At 45.7% G+C, this 18133-nt stretch overlaps 1 protein-coding gene across 20 annotated transcripts in view; it reads right to left on the bottom strand.

Moving 5' to 3' along the window:
- The window catches only part of PHACTR3 (phosphatase and actin regulator 3), a 166938-nt gene that overhangs the window by 14022 nt on the left and 134783 nt on the right, over positions 1-18133 (bottom strand). Inside the window, exon 9 of one of the 20 annotated variants that reach the window (XR_010592314.1) lies at positions 3029-3075. The exons of the other annotated variants lie outside the window; for them this stretch is intronic. The gene's annotated coding sequence lies outside the window, so the exon portion shown is untranslated. The remainder of the gene's footprint in view (positions 1-3028; positions 3076-18133) is intronic. 20 annotated transcript variants of the gene reach the window in all.

Genomic DNA, 18133 nt, shown 5'->3' with positions numbered 1-18133 from the left:
GCAGCGCAGAGACCGGGTCAGGCCGGGCTCTGCAGTGGTGCTGCCCCAGGCGCTCACAGCCCCGCTGCCCAGAGCATTGCGCCGGGGGCGGAGCGAGCGAGCTGAGGCTGCGGGGGAGGGGGAACAGCGGGGGAAGGGCCAGGGCTAGCCTCCCGGGCCAGGAGCTCGGGGGCCGGGCAGGACTGTCCTGTGGGCCAGATGTGGCCCGCGGGCCGTAGTTTGCCCACCTCTGTTTTAATTCCTATTGTCCCTCCTCGCCCCCCACCCCACCCCCATCCCATCACAGTATGTCTCAGCACTGATACAATTTCCTGAGGATGTTTTGTTTCAGAGAGATTAACATGCTCTTCACAATCCAGATCAGGGAAGAGTGACTTACTCTGTGAGTTTATCTGTAAATCAAAGGGCCACCAGGCCTGCTGTTCACATGCCTCTCTATCAAACCATTTTTAATTACACCACGTCCATGTGATGTTTCTAGATTCTCCTGGGAATTGTACATTAGATCCTGAAGGACCTTTAAACTAGAGGATTAAAAATCTAACCAAGAATATCAAAGCAATTAAAGCAGTGTTCTGAGTGCTTATGAATATTGATGATTTGTATATTTGTGTGTTACGGTAATCCCAGACTTTTTAAAATCCACCCTCCCTTTTTTTGCACCCACAAATAAAACCTGTAAATCTCTCACTGGAAAAAAAATGTGTTGGTGACAGAGTCAAGTCAATCAGGCAATTGAAACTACCCTCTGTTGCTTTTTACAGTTTTCTTCAAAGCACTAGTGCCTAAATTCACTATCACATGATGCAGGACCAGATTTTTCACAACTATGTGCACACACACCATATCTGCATATGTAATTACAGAAACTGCACATGGTAAATACACATGAACACAACCAGGCAGGCAGCTAATAAGCCCTTTTTTACAGTATTGACAACCTCAAATATTCAGTGATCAAGAGTCAGCCCTCCTCCCCCCCAAAAAAAATCATGAAATTGGCTTAAAAATATGACTTTTAAAAAATATTTTTATTTGCCTTCTTGTTTTTGAGCCTTTATGGTGCACTTGGACCACATTTGCAAGCTTCTCTCCACAGCCATGAGTGCTAGAAACTCACTTGTTCTTAAAACACAAGGTGAAAGTCTCATGAAATGACATGATTCCAGAAGCTGGGGCTTTAAGAAAAAAACCCATATAGCCAGACCCTGATGATAACCTCGTCAGAGATGTTAACATTGTTGATGTCTGAGTACCCTGGTGTAATTCCATGCAGTTGTTATATCTACTGCTCAGGTGGGATATTTATCTTTATTTGTCCTCCATCACTGTGGTATGTGAGCACTTCCATGGTTTCTGAACATATAGGGGAATGTAAAGGCCTCTTTCACTACAGCTGCACTCACACACATATGGGAGAAGGGCAGTCAGCCAGCAAAGGTTAACGGGTCCAGCTGCTTCCCTCCCTTTGTTCTGACTGGAAAGGAGAGAAGGCAGCTGCGTGTAGCCCAGTCAGGGAGAAGAGGGCATCTCTAACTCTAGAAACCCTCTTCAGAAAGGTGGAGAGATTGAAAAGAGAGCGAGAAAGGCTTTTCTGGCTGAGAGGTTCTCAAAGGGCTAAACTGCTTCCTGATGCTTGTTGCAAGCTGTTCTGGAGCAATCTGTATCTGTGAGTACTGGGGCTTGGTCCCTTTTCTCTCTACTGAAATGTTTCACTAGGTCTCCTATAGGAGGGGACTTTTCTGCTTTGAAACAGGAAGCTGGGGGTGAGCTCAGAACTTCCTGACTTTGCATATGTTCTGGGCCTTCTGCACAGTACTTAGCCATTCCTAGTGCCAAGAAACTGCAGTTGCTTTCTCAATAGCGAGGGCTACATTCACCTCAGCTGTGTAAGCACAGCCTGCCCTGTCCAGGGGGACCCATAGAAGTTTCCCCTGGGTGTTCTGTAGGCCCTTACCAAATCAGCCATACTGACCAGGCCCTCAACCCAGCCAGCAGCACCCCATTTCTCCAAAGGAGGGGTTGCAGCCATCTTTCACCCTGCTGCGGCCTCCCCTTGGTAGGCGGCCCCTGCCTGAGGCCCTCTGCCTTGTTTCACCTCAGCGGGACTAAGAGTAAACAAGGAACAACTGTGGTTCTGAACTGCAGGCTCCTCCACTGTCAGTGACTCAGTGTGATGTGGAGAGAGCTGAGGATGTACCTTGGTCAGAGGAGTCTTTCTTTTTTAATACTGTGTTTTAGCTGTCTGTAGGGCTGCCAACCATCCAGGATTGTCCTGGAGTTGCCAGGAATTAAAGATTGTCATGTGATGAAATCTCCAGGCATTTATCCAACCAAAGTTGGCAACCCTGGGTCTGTGTTTTGAACCTGTTAACATCTCTGCTGGGGAGAATTCCACTTCAGGCTCTGTAAGCAAGGAGCCATCCCTTCCCTACTTGGTAGTCCATGCTGAGAACTCAATAGCACTCTTTGGATTTCCCCCCAGCCTTAAAAAAAAAAAAGCCTTCCCATTTTCCTTGAGCTCTGTGAGCCTCCCTGAAAAGAGATCAGCTCGATCCTCAGGACGGCAGCATTACTGTCCTAGAATCTCCTCTCTGTGCAAGGCAGTCAAGAGTAACTTGGCATGAGAAATGACTTCTCTTGGGAATTTGGGTTTGTTTTTTTTCCACCCACTATTAGAGGGAGCAGGTGTTGTCAAAGATGAGGACTTGTTACAGGAAACACTAATATCCTCTGTATGCTTTAACATCTCCAGCAGTTTAAAGGCTAAAAGCAGATTTCAGGCCACAGCTGGGAGCTCTTGCTTTGTAATTTTGGAGGAGAAGATGGTAAGCAAGTCAAAGCCTACAAAGAGGCTGAAACGGAGCAGCCAGTGGACTTAGCCAGACTAACTGTAGTGTCTGTGCCAGCTCTCCCTGAAAGGGTGAAAAGACAAATTTTAAAAGTTCAATTGATTTGTAAAGGATGGAAGAACTGCTGTGCTTGTTAATATGATTTTCACATTGATTAGTTAAGTTTAGACACCTACCTATTTCTGGCCACCAGAATGAGCATCCAATCTGGGCCCATCATATACTGTAAATGCACAGAAATCTTAGTGTCAGTATTTGAATTACACCTCTATCCCGATATAACGTGACCTAATAGAACAGGGGTCGGCAACCTTTCAGAAGTGGTGTGCTGTGCATGTGAGTAAGGGGAACACGATTGGTGCCAAACATGTCATTACAAACTGACCTACACAACAACCCACTCTGCGTGGGCCAATGCGTACTAGCACTGTGTGAGTATAATTCAGGTGTTGAAAAGAGATGGAGACACTTCCCAGCTGAAATTCTTTTCGCTGAAAAATGCAGACTTGCCATATTTTATGAATTTGTGTTGATTTCACCAAATTGTTTTGTCGGGGAGGAAAAAAGTCTCAAAAAGGGAAAAACATTGTTTTCACATTTTCAGCACGAAATGTTTTGGCCTTTTTAATTCAAAATGACTTTGTCTTGAAATTTACTTCAGTTTTATTTATTTTTTTTAAATTAGAAATTCAAATTAAACAAAAATGTTTCGTTTGATCCAAAACAAATTTTTTTTCCACTGTTCATTTCGTTGAGAAATTTTTTTTTTCTTTTGAGCAGCCAGTGAACTAAACAAATCAGTCAATCATACAGTTCTTGTGTTAATTTATGAGAATGTGGAGGTGGCTCTGGGCTGTTTTTTCCCTTAATGTGCACATGTGAATTCTGTGAGGTTCCTAGAAGCCCCTTGCTGACAGTGAGAAGGAAACACTTTCTCTCTTGATGCACCGGTGAAGGCATCAGCCATGCAAGACCAGGCTGCCTGTGGAGACAATTACCATAGCTCCTACTAGATCTGTCAGTGAGAGATTCTTCACCAGCTCCCCTGGTAGAGCTGTCACTGCCTTTTACCACGAGATTCCCAGTTTGAGTCCCAGCTAAGGTAACGTGCAGGAGTTGCAGGATAGGGTTACCATACGTCCTCTTTTTCCCGGACATGTCCGGCTTTTCGGCAGTCAAACCCCGGTCCGGGGGGAATTGCCCAAAAGCCGAACATGTCCGGGAAAATGGCGGCTCTGCTCCTCCCCGACTCTTCGGCTCTGTTTAAGAGCCGGGCTGCCCGAGGGCTACCGGCTTCGGGCAGCCCCCGTGCCTCCGGACCCTGCGCCGCCGGAGCCTGGGAGGGGAAGTGCCCGGCCGGGGGCGCAGGGTCCGGAGGCATAGGGGCTGCCCAAAGCCCGAGCGCTACCGGCTTCACGGTTTGCTGGGCAGCCTCCAGACCCTGTGCCCCTGGCTGGGTGCTTCCCCTCCCGGGCTCCAGCTGCGCTGGGGAAGCGCCGGCTGGGGGTGCAGGGTCTGGGGGCTGCCCGGCAAACCCTGAAGCCGGTAGCACTGGGGCAGCCCTTTCCCCCTGGCTGGGAGTGGAAGGGAGGAGGGGGTGAAGTTGGGGCAGGGCTAGGGGTGGGAAATGGGCGGGGCCAGGGCCCGTGGAGGGTTCTCTTTTTTTATTTATGAGATATGGTAACCCTATTGCAGGACGAACACATGTGTACAATCACTGGATCCCGCTTGCAGGGGAAATCACTAATTGACTGTCTCCTCCAGTGCCAGGTCACATCCGGTCAGTTCAGCAATACACATGTAGGTGCATGTGTGTGTATCAATCAATAGGTCAATACTTACTTCACACACAGCGATTGTCTCTTCACGTTGCAGGGAATTAACCTGAGGACTAGTTCAGTACCCAAGTGAATGACATTGCGCTGCTACAGATCAATCAGACAGAGAGATAAACATCCAGAGCACTCCAGGGATTTGCTGGTTACTTGAATCGACTTCCAGGCAGGAGTTATGAGAGAGTGGAGCCAGCATGTTTCAAACCTGGGAGGAAATTGCCTCGTGCACTTTCCTTTGTGCTCCCTAAATTGAGTTCTTCACAGGATCTGCACCATCCATCTGCAGGATACGTATCCTGGCTAGTATCTTTGGACACTTGATTTTTGACATGATCTGGGGTGTAGCAGCTGTATGTGCAGAAGGCATGTTAAAGTGTGGGCCAGATCCTCATCTGGCATAAATAGGCAGAGCTCCACTGAAACCAATGGTGCGACAGTGATTTACACCAGCTGAGGAACTGGCCTTCTGTTCCTAAGTCACTGTAGCAAACGGAGCTATTGAAAGCTGCTGCTGCGGTTGTTGGAGACAGGCAGAGCCTGAACACACAGCCTGGCAGCCCCCACATTTTTGGTTTTGCAAAGTTTGGTGTAAAAACATCTGCTGGTCCATTTGATCTGATTTCTCATCTGCAGGCTGAGTTTTGTTTTTCTTCAGTTGAGAGATTTGCCTGATCTAGCAAGATCTTTCCTAAAAATGGATTGACGTCTTGTTTGTACTGAATTGTGGAAAATACAATTATGTTTCTTACAAATATGCCCTCTAGCTGGGAATCTGAAAGACATTTGCACAGCTGTTTGTGTGTGTAGGGTATGTGCATATGTCGGCTGGGAGTAGGAGCTAGAGTTGGGACACCCTTTGCAGGAAACACATTGGGCATCATGACACCCACGTCAGCTGTTTCACCAAGGGATAGGCCTTCCTCACCTGCCTGAGGCAGACAGGAAATAAGTATTTCTTAAGTGCAAGGATCTAACAAAAATAATGGCTCTTGCAAGGATTTTCTGAAGATTTTTAAAGTTAGCCTAATATCAATGCTTCCCTAAAGACCATGGAGCCAAATTCTGCATTCGTTTAACCAGGCCCTTGGCCCGCACCGCTTCCAGCAGCTCCCATTGGCCTGGAGCAGCGAACCGCGGCCACTGGGAGCCGCGATCGGCCGAACCTGCGGACGCGGCAGGTAAACAAACCGGCCCGGCCCGCCAGGGGCTTTCCCTGCACAAGCGGTGGAAAAAGTTTGGGAACCACTGGTTTACACCAATGTAAACTGAGAGTGAACTCCCCTGATTTCATTAGACTTACTCTGGATTGACAGGTTTCGGAGTAGCAGCCGTGTTAGTCTGTATCCGCAAAAAGAACAGGAGTACTTGTGGCACCTTAGAAACTAACAAATTTATTAGAGCATAAGCTTTCGTGGACTACAGCCCACTTCTTCGGATGTTTCACTCTATATGCATCCGAAGTCTGTAGTCCACGAAAGCTTATGCTCTAATAAATTTGTTAGTCTCTAAGGTGCCACAAGTACTCCTGTTCTTTTTTCTGGATTGACAATGAGCTTTGCATGAGCCACCTGTGTCAAACAATCGTATATTTTTGGTGTTGTATTAAGTGTTATAAAGTGGATTTCTCAGGAGGGTTAAGGGGGGCTCATTTGGGTGTGTCCCTGATTCCACCCTTGTGTAAAATTCTTATTCTGCGCTAGGGAAAAAAGTGTGCTAGAATGTATAGAAAAGTGAAGTGGGAGTTCAGTATGTCAACATAAAGCATCGGAGGGCTGATGCTCCTATGAGACATGTGCCAATGCTGAACATCAGGAGGAAATGCCTGAATCTTAAATGGGCATCTCTATTATCAGAACATCAAGCACAATTCAACAAGGAGTTTATTTTCATCCTTCCTATTAGTAGCTGTAAAGAGGGTGCATGCCAGGCCTTTGAGTCATCCATGTATTTTATTGAGACAGGCGCTGCAGTACTGTTTTCAATGTACAATTATGGGTAGTAGTAAATCTTTGGTGGGAGTTGTTTGCCTGTTAGTAGAAGCCTGTATACAAAATTAGAAGGTGGGCACCAAAGACATGAGCTTGTTTTTCCCTGTGTAATTTAGGAGCATGTATAAAGTGGTGTGTGGGTGACATATCTTGTTACTGAAAAACCTAGAAGAGCAACTACTGCTGTTCTGTGACAACATTAGGCTAAAGAGCAGAAGGAAGAGGGTGAATGTTACTGTATGTTCTGCCATATAGCCTTAGTCATCTAACAATGACTGCAGATTGAATTAACTGGGCTATATTTTTAAAGCACATGGTATACTGTGGCTACAGGGTGGGTGTGGATCCTGGCAGAAATATGTAAGGCAGGATATTTGGAAAGAGAAGATTTTAAATGTGGCCACTGCTATTCTGTTTGCTTGTCCAAACAGAGTAAGTTATGCAAACAGCTTAAAAGCATGGGCGTAGTTGGGGGAGGAGGGCATTGCTGCCTTGAACTGCAAGCCTCCGGCAGGCGCGGAAGCTGCCCCCCCCCCCAAATAGGAGTCACACTACGCCTATGCTTAAAAGTGGTACCTGAATAATAGTCCCTTTAATAATTTTGTTATACTTTGACTAGAAAAATTGCACAGGCAGATTAAATGCATTTTGGTTTTGAAAGAATTAGAGGGGCAGTTGTTTTTTTTAAGTATGCAACTGTTCATGCCAAACATGAGCTTAATTTGCACTTGTAGTGCAATTTAGACATGTTTGCACAGATAATTAGTCACTTGATGTGCCATTTCTGATTGGTGTTGTAATCATGGTAACTATGGGCCAGAACCTCAGCCTAGGGCAGGGGTTCTCAAACTGGGGGTCGGGACCTCCACCTCAAACCGCACTTTGCCTCCAGCATTTATAATGGTGTTAAATATATAAACATGTGTTTTTAATTTGTAAGTGGGGTTGCACTCAGAGGCTTGCTATGTGAAAGGGGTCATCAGTACAAAAGGGTGAGAACCACTGGCCTAGAGTCACTCTTTTTTGTGCTGCTCCAGCAGTGTATGAGAACTTAACACTGCCCTAATGCGAGAACTCCAGAGACACAATCTTATACCACCTACTGTACCCCAGTTGCACACAGGGGGGATACCCTAGATGGGTTTCGGCATGAATGCATTGTGCTACAATGATCCTGAAATGGAGGCGCAAGAGCTAGTGAGTTGTTACACGATCATAAACTAGAACAACATTATGGCCACTCTAGGTTGTGCCCAGGGCTGGTCCAGCACCAGGATAAGGGGAGCCAGAAAAGTAGCTCAGAGCCACCTTTGCCTCCCCGACTGCAGCTATGTTGAACATGAGGTTGGTGTAACTGAGTCATGAGCCCTACATGCCTAATTAAAAACATCTGACATTTGGTTACTTTACTAAATAAAAATATTTTCAAAATACGTCATGCTAACAGCACTATGCAACTCTTACATAATGTAGGGCTGTAACACATGGTAGGTTTCAAATTGCACGTTGTGCTGTATCATGGGCCATGTCATACCTACTATTGCCCACAAAATACCTCTCTCACCCAGAGGAAAGGAGCCACTGTGGTGTTACCAATCTATATCTCATAAGTCCAATCCATCAAACCCTTATACAAATGCCATACGACTAACATAAGTTACAGATCTTTTTGTCCCATTTAGGACACCATCCCGAATTCTGTCCTGACTCCCCAAGGCTGTAAATCAGAGTGGTGTTTGGCCCAATGTATGCGTTTGATTATGTGCCCATCCCTCTCCCCCCACCACTGAGTTACAGTTCACCACCACTATGATCCCAATCACATAGAAGCCCCACAGGATGGTGCTCAGATACTACAGATGAGTGCAGAATAGAAAACCTGCCATCCACACACTGCAACCCATCCTCCCTGAATGACTGATAGAGTCTCATAGACTCTAAGGTCAGAAGGGACCATTATGATCATCTAGTCTGACCTCCCGCATGATGCAGGCCACAAAGCCGTCCCAACCCCTTTCCCTTGACTCTGCTGTTGAAGTCCCCAAATCCTGTGGTTTAGAGACTTCAATTAGCAGAGAATCCTCCAGCTAGTAACTCCCGCCCCATGCTGCTGAGGAAGGCGAAAAACCTCCAGAGCCTCTGCCAATCTACCCTGCAGGAAAATTCCTTCCCGACCCCAAATATGGCGATCAGTAGAACCCCGAGCACGTAGGCAAGATTCTCCAGCCAGACCCTCATTGGCCATTGATGCTATTTACCAGCGATGGCACGCTGTTCATTTGACTAAATCATGTTATCCCATTAAACCATTCCCTCCATAAACTTATCTAGCTTAATCTTAAAACCAGACAGGTCCTTCGCCCCCACCGTTTCCCTCGGAAGGCTGTTCCAATATTTCACTCCTCTGACGGTCAGAAACCTTCGTCTAATTTCAAGCCTAAACTTCCCCACGGCCAGTTTATATCCATTCGTTCTCGTGTCCACATTAGCTGAAATAATTGAAATAACTGAGCTGAAATAATTCCTCTCCCTCCCTGGTATTTATTCCTCTGATATATTTAAAGAGAGTCCTTAGGCTGGTCTATTGTTGCATAGTACTATATAAAGATATGCTGTGTGGGGGCTGAAATACAGTCAGAGCACCACTGTCTAATTAGGTGGGAGGATTCAGATGGAGAATGCTACAAAGTAATCACTGTTTTCTCCCATGTGAAAACCCTAGAGTACTCGACCATTGATATTAGGGTGACCAGACAGCAAATGCGAAAAATCGGGATGGGGTGGGAGGTAATAGGAGCCTATATAAGAAAAAGACACACAAATCGGGACTGTCCCTATAAAATCGGGACATCTGGTCACCCTAACTGATATCAGAGTTCCCTAGATCTGTCAGAAGGGAAGGCTACTCGGAGCAGCTGAGCAGCGACTGTCTCTCTACCTCTGCATTCCAAGGGCCCAATCCAAAGCCCATGGAAGTCCATGGAAATCTTCCCATTGACTTGGTTGGGCTTGGCTTATGCCTCCACATGTGCCGTCCCCGAAATGTTCAATCTCTGCCAGCCTAGGGAAGAGAGAATCCAAAGTCTCCTGCGTGGCGCAATAACATTCTGCAGCTGTGACGCTGAGGCAGCTGTGACCTGATTTGTCTGATCCAGTCTTGCTCTCATCCCTATTGTTGTGCAGTTAGTGGGATATTTTCATCTGCAAAGCAGAAGCATGAAGCAGTACTAAGGAGGGTTGTATATAGCATCCGTGGGTAATACTTTCCAGAGAGGGAGTGATTGACTCATCTGAATTTTAAGCACTCTCTCTATACATATATATTTTTTTCTGAATAGCCATACATTCCTCTTGGAGCTTGTACTGGGGTGATGCTCTACTTTTTACTTTAGCAAACCTGAGTTTTGAACTTTATAGCCACATAATTGCTAGTTTGCCACCACGAAAAGGAAACGGTTTGCATGATTTTTAGTGCAAAAAGTCCTTGCCAGCATCAATGGCCTGTTCTTAAGAGGTTCTGGGCATTGAATTAAATGGGAGTTGCAGGATCTCTGGGCACCTCCCAGGATCAGGCCCAATTCTCAAAGGCCCCTAGGTTATGACTACCCTTAAATTGTCAATTGTGTTTTAATGATTCCATGTTAGCTAACATGACTATAAATTCTAGTGTAGTCAATATACACGTCTGTTTCAGGATACACATCTCTGCTTCCAGCCTAGGGTTAAACACAACTAGCAAATAATGTTTGTTTTCTGTCTGGAATTTACAGTTGTGTTAATTCACGTGTGTTAAACCACAACTGAACAAACATTCAACTGTAGACACACACTGAACCCCCAGCGAACGTTGAAGGCATTCGGCATCTCCTAGCATGAGGCCCAGGATTTTCATTAAAATGTCTGATGAGCAGCCTGTGGGAAGAAAGTGAACCAGTGAATGACTTGGATAGCACCATGCTTGAGCTCCGTAAGGTACACGCATACCAGGAGCTCCTCTCTAAGTCTGTCGTCTGCTTGCAGGTGGACAAAAGAGGGCAACTGGCTTAGCCATGAAATGCTAGTCCATGGGGTCGGCAACCTTTCAGAAGTGGTGTGCCGAGTCTTCGTTTATTCAATCTAATTTAAGGTTTCGTGTGCCAGTCATACATTTTAAAGTTTTTAGAAGGTCTCTTTCTATAAGTCTATAATATATAACTAAACTATTGTTGTATGTAAAGTAAATAAGGTTTTTAAAATGTTTAAGAAGCTTCATTTAAAATTAAATTAAAATGCAGAGCCCCCCAGACCGGTGGCCAGGATCTGGGCAGTGTGAGTGCCACTGAAAATCAGCTCGCGTGCGGTCTTTGGCACGCGTGCCATAGGTTGCCTACTCCTGCGCTAGTCCTTGTTTTGAAGCTGCAGTAAAACTGGAAGCCCAGCATGCCCAAGAAGAGGCGAATGAACCAATGTTTCAGACAAGTTACCAGCATGTCTAAAATGTAAGCAGGTTGGTGCTTCCGAGCAAACAAACGCCTGTGATGTAAATCCCCGGGATTAATTCTTACTGCATAATATGTTGGATTTTAAAATAGAGACATCTGTCACTGAAACAGCAGGAAAAACAACTGAGAGAAAAACCATTAAACACACCAGGCAATATGCACAGTAATGAGTGAGAAAGCAAAAAGCACAACATAGAATCTATTCCCAAACAGCAGGGAATTGGAGGTACAGAGAGGGGAGCAAACCACATCTGTTTCTCCATTTTTCTCCACTTCGTATTTAACAAGAGCTTTCAAATGCTCTGGCCGATGTGCTTTACATCTCCTGGAGGCCTCTGCCTCTGGAGTGCAGCAGACTGCTAGGAGCAGCCTCTCTGTTAACCACTTTGGAAACTCTGCTCCGTGGGTTCGAATCCAGCACGCGTAGCATGAGCAGAGTGGTAGCAAGTGGCTGCAGTGGTTGGGCTTTCCAGCAAAGCCACATAGGGCTAATTTGCAATTAGGCAAGAGAGATTCTGAATGTATTTGTGGGTTACTAAGTGTCAATGTTTTTTTTTAAGGGCCGATGCACAGAAGGGCCTTCTAGGTTTAATGTGCTGTACAAGGGTGAGTTTTGCCTGTGGAATTGATTCCTCATTCACAGAGAACTCCGCAGCCACTGAACTGGCTTGCACGAACAGTGCCCTAATGTACTAAAGTCTGTTCAAATTCAGCTAGGATGCACAGGTAGCTCTACAGCTAGTTTTGAGATCCTGAAATTTGTCACACTTAACCCACACTCTGTGGTCCAGGTGCCCCTAGAGTGAGATTTGGGCTACAGCAAGAAACCAAGGCTTGATTGGTCAGTTGGAGAAGATGTTGAGAAGCACTGCTCACTAAGCTGTGTCGACAAGCATCTGCAGAAATCTCCTTCCCCCGCTGTTCTCGATTAATGCAAAAATCTTTGAGGATGACGATTCTTTTCACTGATGCAAAATGCTGAGAATTTCCCTGCGTGATGCAAGCTCTCAAGAGAAATAGTGTTTCCCCCAGTGAGCTGAACTATTTATAAAGGGAGCCCTTGGCAATCTGCGAAGCCTTTGAAGTATTAGAAGCATCTCTGTAATTATAGCCAGTGAGAAGTTCCAGCACTGGTGGTTCGAAGGAACAGTCAGACTATGGCCGCTACACAAATGGTCCAGCTAACCCAGCTGTCTCAAATCCTAGCTGCAGACAGCAGGTGCCTATACATTGCATGCTGGCTGGGGTGTCAGTTTCTCTCCAAACAGCGAACTTTCTCAGTCCTGGAAGTAAGTCTATGAAAACATGATGCTGTTATGTTTTTGTATAATCCTGAAAGCAAAGCACAAAATGAGATGTGATTCCTAAAACTGCAGACGCTTCTGGGACAAATAGCCCCACTTGATGCCATACGTGCAATCACGCACTTGTTAGAGCGGCAGAGATCTTTCTGGGCATATTCTCCTAATCTCCTTTGTTACCAAAACCCTCCCAGGCCTCTCCCTTCATCCACCCACACAGCATTTTCAAAGGATGGGGTATCCCTGCTTGCAGATAGCATGTCACCAGCTGGGTGGCAAGAGCATATGGTGCACTGCTTTCTCCTTCTCTCACAGACACTGTTTTCCTCCTGGGCCATGGTAGCTCACAGCTCAGTTAGTGTCCGCAGGATGCAAAGCAGACCTGAGCCATCCATCCCCTCTCTTCTCCCCCCCGTCCCCATATAATAGGTTCTGACCGTGCATTGTGGCTTTCTTTAAAACTGGCACTGCACTCCAATCTGTTATGTGGCATGTGCTTAGAAAGACCTGTCTCTTACACCGTAATAAGAGTATTACATTATTTGGAGTATACCCTGCCATCAGCATGCATGTGGGGCTCTGCATAGAGCTCCCTAAGGAGTTCCACAGAGAACTCAAGGATGTGATTTGGCCAGAATATAAGATTCTGCCACCCTTACTCCTGTTTGGTGTCTTACTCCTCAGACAGTTCCATTAAGTAAATGAGACTGGCTGTTACTCACCACATGACGTACCACCCAACGTATCAGAATTTAGATCATTATGACTACGTCCCCTCTAAATGGATCTGAATTTAAATGTGAGCTATTCACCCCGTGCTCTTCAGTACACACCATCTCCTGGATCTACATTTTTGGGCCAGAGTCTGAGCTCAGTTATGGTGGTGTAAGTCTAAAATAGAGCAGGTAAAAGAATGGAATTCCTGTCGTGTGGGGCATTCCAGTTTTTTTTTTTTTAAACTTGGTTTCACTCTGAGTCAGGTTGAAAAGTTGAAACCTCAAATGTTCACAACACAAATGTACCAAAATATTTTGTTCGACCTTATCTAAATGCTTAGGTTTGACTGAATCACCTTGACTCGTTAGAAAATTACAAAATGAGAGTGTCAAAATGAAACAGTTCAACCTTATTGAAACGATCCATATTGACAATGTCCTGTCAAAAACTTTGGTGAACTTGATACGTCCTCAGGAAATGGTTCAGTGTAGTCAAATCGGAGAACTGTTCCAGCAGAAAAGTCTTGACCAGCACTAGTCTGGAGTGACTGGGCCTCACGGTCCTCTCCCATTTTACATCACTTGGGCAGTGTATAGCATGCATAAATGTAATTTAGGCTCACCTTAAGACCACTTTGTGCAGCCATAGCATCAAAGGTCTCTACTATAAATGAGAATTCAGCCATTGACTTCAATGGTGGTGTTCTAGATTTATATCCATGTAGCTAAGATCAGAATCTGACCTTTATATTTTCAACATATGGAGAGACTTTCTTGCAAACCTGTTTGTAACCTTTCTGCTCTTTCAAAATAAATCCGCCTTACTGCCCCTTTTGTTACCATATGAGACTGTGAAAGTACTTTGCTTAAAACCTCCATTGCTTTAGCTAGAATCCAGCTTTGTTCTTAGCTCTCTGTCCTGTTTTAAAGCTCTCGCCAATTGTGACAAACCCAGGTCTTACAACGGAGACAGAACAAACCGTTTAACAGTAAAATATGCTTGTTCCCCAACATCAGCCTGCCAAACTGTCAAATGTATTTTGTTATAGGTCATATGTCTCACCACAGGAACAGCACGTGGGAGCTTAACTGAACCTTTGCAAAGCAATGTGTCCTCCCGCATGTCCCTTTCATCAAAGTTTCATCAAAAAGAATAACTATCCCTTTAGCTAGGCTCTGTGCCTCCTGAATAATTGATGGCTCCGTTGATATCTTTAAGATTGGCTTAAAGATCAACATCCAGGAAAAGTCCTTGGCCTTTTAGGAGCCAAGGGGTTCCAAATTGAGATGTATGTGTGCTGAAGAATATCCACCGTGCTCAGAAACCCCACGTGTACCAGAATGCCCTTTGGTTCGCCTGGTCCATGGCCTTTCCAGGAAAGGTTGGGGGCCGTAATCTCAGGTGGTATAAATTGGCACAGCTCCACTGAAGTCAGTGAGGCTATGCTGAGTAGCGCCAGCTGAGGATCTGGCCACATGTGTTTGGTACGCAAAGAAATAGCCTGTAATACAACTGCCTGATTGGACCAAATGCTGTTTCATCAGTATTCAGGCCCACTCCTATGACACACACACACACAACCAAACCCCACGGAGGAGCTAAGCAGAGCAGTGAAAGCCTGCCCGCCCCCCGCCCCACCCCCGGTAGTTCCTCAGCAAAGCTAGAAAAAGCAATGCTAGGTCATTTCTTTATAAGCACATCCTCCCGTGATCTGTCACTCCATCAAGCAGCCGCAAGCTTAAGTCCTAGTGCTGCAGCTGTGGCCTGTATGTTCCTTTAACGCACATACTGGGCTAGACTGTGATCAGCCCAGGCATAAGTGTGCATGTGCCTGGTGAGTGGGAGCACACCCAGAGCGTCTCCAGCGACGCACCTTATGTGGCTGATAGTAGGGCAGAGCCCAAGAGCAGCCCATCAATGGGGATATCCGCTCCTCCTCCCGACAGTGAACAAATTGCCAGAATGGGAGCTGGGAAGAACAGAGGCTACATCCCTTCCTCTACCCCACTCCCTCTGCTCCCACCCAGTCTGGGGAGAGGGGCTGGTGCACTGGGGGCACCAATTTGCTCCATTTATTAGGCTGTGACGCCCCCCCAACCCCACTCTGGGTACAGGAGCCTCAGCAGCCATGAGTAAAATGTGGTGCAGTGAAGCTAAGCAATGTGCTTAAGGTCTCATTAGTAAAAACGAGACGAAGCCAGACTCATAGGTCAGAAGAGACCATCATGATCACCTAGACCAGGGGTCGGCAACGTTTGGCACGCGGCTTGCCAGGGTAAGCACCCTGGTGGGCCGGGCCAGGCCAGTTTTATTTACCTGCTGACGTGGCAGGTGTGGCCGATCGCGGTCCCCGCTGGCCGCAGTTTGCCGTTCCGGGCCAATGGGGATGGCGGGAAGTGGCGCGGGCGAGTGATGTGCTGGCCGCGGCTTCTCGCCACCCCCATTGGCCCGGGACGGCGAACCGCGGCCAGCGGGGACCGCGATCGGCCGAACCTGCCACGTCAGCAGGTAAATAAACTGGCCTGGCCCGCCAGGGTGATTACCCTGGCGAGCCGCGTGCCAAACGTTGCCGACCCCTGACCTAGACTGACCTCCAGCACATTGCAGGCCACATAACCTCGTCCACCCAGTCCTGTTCTAATCAGGAGTACGCTAAACACCCTGGCTACGTTAATCACACTCTACATTCAATTCTTTGTATTGAACAGGTTGCCAACACTTTTTTAAAAATGCAGTTAACTAAATGGTGGGTAAAAAAAATGTTATTTTCCTTGCAATGGTACAGTATGTTTCACTTTATTTTTTTCGGAAAGAGGATAACTCTTCTCTCCCTTTAATGGCTGTTATTTTGAAGAAGTCTGGCCACGTAATCTGATATACAGCATTCTTATTTAGAGAGAGATCCTCTCTGATATAAGACATTCACAGATTGCTATCGGATTAGCCTTTTCTCTTTGCAATACACTGTTGGCTATTTATACAGAATAGGTTTTTCCTTGGTACATGACTGCTGTAAAACAAAATATTAACCATTCTGAAATTTCCTTTTCTTAAAAATTAATAAAACCATACCAAGCAAACCCAGGGTAGCTGAAGATCTGTTTGCTCTTATAGAGAATGATTTCTATACTGAGTCACTAGCTTGTCTTTTGCAGTTTGCATCTTGGCAGAATGATTTTCTTCATTTTGTTTAAGGACAAAAAGCAAATCTCACCTCTTTGCAACATATCAGTTGAGCTATAATGGATGGACCTCATTGCAATGCAGTTTAAGACTGATTCTGCAAGCTAACATGTTTTCTGGTTGCCTGGATACAGTCTGCTGGGTTTTTGCATGGAGTACTGTCTCTAGCCTCAGAAGTCAATGACTATTTTTCCTGTGGGCAATTCCATCATACAGCCTGACTATAACTAGGGTGACCACATGTCCCAATTTTATACGGACAGTCTTGATTTTGGGGACTTTGTCTTATATAGGCTCCTACTACCCCCCACCTCCTGTCCCAATTTTTCACATTTGGTTTCTGGACACCCTAACTATAACTGTCCTTTGAAAAATTAAACCATCCTGGAGTCCTTTTGATATAGTACATTTTACATTAAACCACCTACCTACTGTTTAATACAAGTGCTTCCCTGTCAGATTTCAACATTACAGTTCACTTGTATTTTTTCCCATTTCACTAGATAAATCCTTCACAGTGTATTTATAAACCCAGGGGTTCCTTTTGACCTCTTGATACATAATATGCATCGGCAAACATACACTTGGTGCCTCTTGGGAGGTAACTTCTACCAAGCACCAAGGGGTGAAGAGGGAGGTCACTGAAAGGTGAACCATCAGTAGAAAATAGCTCTGTCCTGTATTTGACCTAAGCTGCTTTTAAGTACAGAAAACAAGAAGGCATGATTAGACCCAATACAATTTTGCCAGGATGGAAAAGGGAATGGAATAAAGCAGATTTAGCTAGAACTACATCAATAATTTACAAGCCCATATGAGCATTTATTAAATATTGTTCAATTTAAAGCAAGAAGTGCCTCGTATTTTTATATGATCTTTCTTTCTCTCCACATTCTTTTTCCTAAATATTTATTTTCTTCCTCTTTCATTCCCCAGCATCCCTAAGGTCACTTCCGTATGGTAGACACTGTGCTTTTTTGCACTGACCCAGTTTTGCAGCATGAAAGCAGGGAAGCCAAAGCCTTGGGGAAACAAGGTTCTGTCTTTGAGTCTGAATGAAATGCAATGGTAGAGTCACGATCTGTGTTGCGGGAGGAGGAGATTGTAGTGCTTACAATATTTATGGATGGCTGCCCGTCCTACCAGCTTAGGCTGGGATCTGATCGGCTCTCATGAGATGAACAGTTAGACTTGGCCAGTTCTTAGAGAGAACTCCAAGGAAACACCGGAGTTCTACAGCCGAAGGAGTGGGTGATTCACTCAATGATATCTTGCCCAATAAATCAGTAATAACATACTCCTGCAGTGGGTGTAATACATAATCAGTAGCTGCCCCCTCACCATATGGTTGTGGTACCACAGGAATATACTGTATCTACATCTCAAAATTTCTACAGGCATGGGCATGCTGTGAAAGCAGACTTGAACCATATGCTTCCCATTTAAATCAATAGGAAATTCACAAGGTTAGGCTCTCCCCACCTTTCACATGGGTAAATAGGCAGCCTATAAATGTTCTGGTGTATGTGGAAGGAGCTTTGAGTTAAGGCCATCGGACGCTCTGCAGGCTGGCCTGAGCTGCTCCTTAGCTGAGCAGTGGAGCAGACCCTCTGTGGAATCAGAGATCACAGTTCTCACCTATTGCTGCCAGTACATACATTAATTAATTGTGAAGTGTAGTCCATTACGGACGTATGCATGCACTTCTGCTTGCAGATTACTAGCCTCTGGAGGGTCCAAAGGCCAATATACGTTCACAGGAGATCATCATTATAC

This window comes from Chrysemys picta, chromosome 13 (assembly GCF_011386835.1).
Source record: "Chrysemys picta bellii isolate R12L10 chromosome 13, ASM1138683v2, whole genome shotgun sequence".
Taxonomy (NCBI): Eukaryota; Metazoa; Chordata; order Testudines; family Emydidae; genus Chrysemys; species Chrysemys picta.
Note: the sequence above shows the minus strand (reverse complement) of the source record. Positions and strands in the feature narration are given on the sequence as shown.